This window comes from Spinacia oleracea, chromosome 4 (assembly GCF_020520425.1).
Source record: "Spinacia oleracea cultivar Varoflay chromosome 4, BTI_SOV_V1, whole genome shotgun sequence".
Classification (NCBI taxonomy): Eukaryota; Viridiplantae; Streptophyta; class Magnoliopsida; order Caryophyllales; family Amaranthaceae; genus Spinacia; species Spinacia oleracea.
Genome location: NC_079490.1, coordinates 166,553,473 through 166,559,472, shown reverse-complemented (window position 1 = coordinate 166,559,472; position 6,000 = coordinate 166,553,473).

The window sequence follows — 6,000 nt, the reverse complement described above, 5'->3', positions numbered from 1 at the left end:
CCTAAGTTCATTATATTTATCGTCCTTTAATAAAAGACAAAATTGTCAAAAAATACCTTCTTTTTACCTCACTTTGTGAATAATACCTTATATTTTCAGTTTTGTCAAGTAGTACCTTGAATTAAAAACATGTTTTAAAAATGGTACCTTGTTGCAACATTCCGGCCAAAATCACAATTTTCTGGCCAAATTGTGATTTTGGCCGGAATGTTGCAACAAGGTACCATTTTTAAAACGAATTTTTAATTCAAGGTACTATTTGATAAAACTGAAAATATAAGGTAATAGCTCACAAAGTGAGGCAAAAAGAAGATACTTTTTAACAATTTTACCTTAATAAAATAATGTTGCAATTCCAGAAATTTGAAAAGGTTTTCCAACTTTTAAAAATAATATACGTACGTAACTACTACAAAGAAGTATAGATAATTAGATATATTTCGTAGTTGATTATCAAAAACAAAAAAAAAGATATATTTCGTAGTTTGTTTACGTAGATACATTTCCCCATTTGGAGTAACATAATGAATCGAGCAAGAATGATAACGTGTACTCGATCGTATTTTCGAAGTATACACTTGTCATATGATGCCTTCAGCCACATACATTATCCTATTGTTACAACTAACTTATACGTACTACAAAGTCCACATAATTCAAATCATCATCAGCTACCTGATTGTCTTAAAACTATGTCACATATTATAAATAATTAATAATGCAAACTATATATATATATATATATAGGTTGTAATTTATAATTGATAAATTTATATACGATGCATGAGATCTTGCATACTTCATATAAACCGGACAAAACATTGGTAAGCCATGTGTGTTACTAAATTATTAATTTATAAGATTTGATTAAATTGTTTATGAAATTTTGGTGTTTGAATGGATTCTACGATATTATTTGCTTGCGTGCATGAAATCTAGTTGGTATATTTTAACCATAAAATTAAAGTGAGATTAATTTATTATTTCAATAGATGAGCCAAGTGTTACCATACAATTCAAAACTAATTTAATTTATTGATATTAAATATAAAAGCGTAAAATGCCAAATGGATGATCTAATTGATCTCTATCTAGAAGCTAAGTATACGTTTTGGTTAATTAATTACTCAATTAGGAATTCTTTCTTTCCCTTTATGTATCTTTATCTATCTAGCTTAGGTTTGGTGTTAGTTCACTTATAGACTTTCTATCTCCAAACAAACTATGTCGTACATATCATAATTTACTACATCACATTATACGTGTGACATCACCGTACACTTGTTCGCTTGCAGAATCTTAATTCCTCATTAAAAGTTACATTGTTTTGAGTTTTGACTTTTATATTTGTCGATTAATACATGACTTTGATTAGATCAACACATGATTTAACATGAAGCATATAAATCACTCATAATTAACTACTCCATGTGATAATTAAGATCGATGTACTATATTATATGAGCATAAGGAGCATAATAGACGAGTCTACGAGAGATATGATGATGATAAGAAATCAACATTTCTCAAAGTTAAATCCGCTGAAAAAGTAAAATTCTTTCTTGCAAGAATCATTTGCTAATTACCCGGACTCTCTTTGTTAATTATAGTAATCATTATTTAACCCATTAAGAATTCTTGCTTGGTTATAAGAATAAAAGAAATGTGCGTGCACGATACATGATTGATATGATAAGCCATTAGTCCCTAAAATTAGGTTGAAAAAATCTATTTGAGATAATTAAAAAGTAGAAACATTTTAATTAGTTTGCGCATACAAAAATTAGTTGTTGTAATTTTGTAAACATCAAAAATCGAGGTTACTATATTTGAATAGGTGAACCTGGTGTTACCATTAAATGAAAAGTATGCAAATGCTAAAACATGCATATATTATTCAAAAGGTCTTGCGCGCATAAGGTGTACAATAAATTTATTGTACACCAAGATAACTTTTATGCAGTTTTTTGTAACTTTAACCTATTTTTCTGTAACTTTTATATGATAAAATTAAAAAGTTGATAGATAAACATTTTAAAGGGTTAAATGATTAATTTACTCATAATTAGTGAATTTGAAGAATAATTTTTATTCAAATGAAAAAATTTATCATTAAAAAATAGATAACTTTTACATATATAAATATAACTTTTAAGCATTTTGAGTCAACTTTTACTCCGGTGTACAATATTTATTGTACACCCATTATAAATAAGAATTTGTGTATATTATTGGCCTATTTGGTCTATTATGGGCAATTCTTTCTTTAGTTTTCCTTATTCCCATCCATGTCTATCTAAGTTTAGTTTTTAGCTACATTAATTTTAAACTTCTTCTACAAAGATCAATTACCTCTGTTTTTTAAAAAACTTTAAGTAATTACATTATCCGGATAGAGTATGTAATTCTACGTTTATTATAGGTGTTCATATCTCTCATTAATACAATTGTTATACGTATATATTTTTGGTTGCGAATGAGCCGTATGGGCAATACAAATTAAAAATGGGGTCGAAGAAATTTCAACTTGAAACATATCGTACACATGTATTCAATGTTAACACTACATGAATTTGTATCTTTGATGACAACCTAATTACGACGGGTCAAAAATTCCGTCGCAAAAACCTTTTGCGATCGGGCTAACAACCAAACAAGGACGAGAACAACCGTCGCAAATGTCTTTTACGACGGGATCGATTTTCCATTAATGACAGCCTCCTTTCATGACGGGTTCGCGACATGAAATTCCGTCATTAATCAACGACTATTGGTCTTTAGCGACAAGATTTCCTGTCGTTAATGGTACAATTTCTCGTAGTGTAACCACTAAGTCAATAACACATTGATAACAATTATACACATATGTGTATACATATACTTCGTATATGTGTTTTAAAGAAAATGCATGTGTTTTGAAGGAATCTATATGTTAATGTAATTAGTAACAAGCGATTGACTAGCTATAGTTATATTGACCAAGACAATAATTAATATCAATGCTCACTTTTGATCGATATAGAACTATAAAACGCTTTCTTTAGTTCTTCTGTTCCTAAAACAATACAAGTTCCACTTAAAGATGATCATCCTTTTGATTGATTGACCACTAACTATCTGTGTTTTATTGACATATGTTGTTTACATTATCATAGTTATGATAATAACGTAGCACATTATTAGTTCGATCTAGACATATGATAATAACATGCTATATATCACGTGCTACAACCGTCATCACCGTACACGTGTCTCGTCACCTTCGTTTTTTCCTCAATTATATAACGGTGCTTGAAAATTATGGTTCACCAACTAGTCTTCTAAACTTGTCATTCCCTTCAACAACCAGTCTAGTACAATTAATTAACCTTTTGTCTTTTGATTAAAAAAAAGTCCTATGAATGACAAGTTCATAGAAGAAATTCACAACTTGTGAGCACTTATTTTTTGGTTCTAACTTTTTTTTTATGAAATTAATTTTAAAGGGGTACGTGTTTTATATCTTGATTTTACTTATCTAAATTTATTTGAACTTATATTAATCAACTATAAATAAGTGAAATTAAGGTTAATGAAATTGATCGAACAAGACTTGTTATTGTATTATATCCGATTTTTTCTCTTAAATAAGGTGAATAGAACAAACACTTATATCATATCCCTCCGTTCCACTACTACAAGAATTTGTATCTTTAACGACAACCTAATTACGACGGGTCGAAAATCCCGTCGCAAAATCCTTTTGCGACGGGGCTAACAACCAAACAATGACGGAAATAACCGTCGCAAATGTCTTTTACGACGGGTTTACAACAAATTTACGACGGGATTTCTATTAACGACGGTCCCCTTTTATGACGGGTTCGCGACAGGAAATCCCGTCGTTAATCAACGATTATTAGCCTTTCGCGACGGGATTTCCCGTCGTTAATAGTACCATTTCTTGTAGTGCACAAAATTATTCCAATTTAAAATCTTAACATTATTCACAATAGATGAAAATATTCTAAATTATTTTCAATATATTAGAAAAAACGTAGTCGCATGTGGGGTATGATTCGTCTCAATTCAATGAGTACTTTAACAATATCAAAATTTTATTATTTTTACTATCATGTAACTAGAGATATTAACGATACAAAAAACATATTGACATATGTGTCCAAGGGAAATGAGAAGAACTTCCAAGAACGGTAACAAGACATTTTGTCAAAATTATGCATTACTAGTTTACTACTACTAACCTTTTACGTATTAGAGAAGGATGCTATAAGCATCTCAATTAGAGACTACTTAATATTATTTTGTCTCTAAATAAAATTTGAGACGGAATTACATATGCAGCTCCAAAAATTCCGACTCGAATTGTAATGGATTTTCCAAAATTTGGTCTCAAAAGTATTTTCGAGACGGTCTATTTCCGTCTCAAATTCTTATTTAATCATCAGTTTGAGATGGATTTGGATTAACTAGAGACAGAAATCCTCATCTCTATAAAACGATTTTTAGAAATAAATCACAATACTCCTTTCATCTCCTAAAGATTGCTTCATTGCAATTATTTGTGTCAAGACTTTGACCATTAATTCTCATTAACCTATAAGAAATAATATATAGTAATTTAAGGTCTTTATAAATTCGTTTCAATATATACTTTTGAAATATCAACTTTTTATAAATTTTACGCTGGTAAAATTAGAGATATTTACGTTTTATGTAATGTTTTAAAGACAGGGGAAGTACTTGGTAATTAAATGTTTGAACACAACCCTTATCGACCTCACACTACAAGAAATTGTTCTATTAACGACGGGAAATCCCGTCGCGAAAGGTCAATAATCGTTGATTAACGACGGGATTTCATGTCGCGAACCCGTCATTAAAGGGGGTCGTCGTTAATAAAAATCTCGTCGTAAATTTGTCGTAAACCCGTCGTAAAAGACACTTGCGACGGTTATTCCCGTCATTGTTTGTTTGTTAGGCCCGTCGTAAAAGGCTTTTGCGACAGGATTTTTAACCCGTCGTAATTAGGTTGTCGTTAAAGATACAAATTCTAATATGAACACATGATTTCAACATTCATTTCTCTGTGCAATCCAAAGATTACATGACGAATCCATATATGTATCATTCGAGGAATATCAAAGTTATCAATTTAATTACTGGTCTTTTTATTGAGAGCGATCGAAAACCTACATAATTAAACCATTGAATATACATATGCCAGGTGTTGACAATTAAAGTAATAGGCTAATTTAATAAAGTAACACAAAACTTACAGATGGTATTAATCTAGCTTCTTAATTTAATAAATAAATAAATTTAGTAAACTATTCACTGTTGGCGTGGTAACAAACAGTACCCCCTAAGCTAGGCACAAGCATCATGCAATATAAATAGGATAATAATTACGAGTATTTTATGTTTAATGAGGATTTTAGAATGCTGCGAATCAGGAAAGTCCATTAATTTAATTAGATTTTGTAACAAAAAGACAAAATATTAGTGAAGGTTATGTGCACTTTGCAGCTTTGATTTGGACAATCATTTAGTTTATAAAATAATTAATTTCTCAAATTGATTTGACAAAATCTCAAGAGTTACTTTAAGTGAGAAGTGATCTAACCTCATCAAACTAGAGATTACGTGGCTGTGGTTATGGATTTTTATGCTCTATTATTTTAAATTATTGGTTTATTCTCCAAAATTAATTATATAGTAATAGTCCATGACTCCATGCATATGGTTGGCCTTAAGCCCTTAACTACCTAGCTCGCTAACGGGAGACTTGTGTATAATTGCGACGATACTATTCTTTTCACGTTATTTTACTGAATTGAAACCAAACATGATGATTAATACGTTCTATAATACTTAGTAGTTGGTAATGTTGTATTAAGATACAGTGTCGAGACTACAATGACATCATGATTATGGGGCCTTGTATAAGTTTTCTAAATGAGACCCTCATTTAATTAAAAACAAAAAGAAAGAGAATTA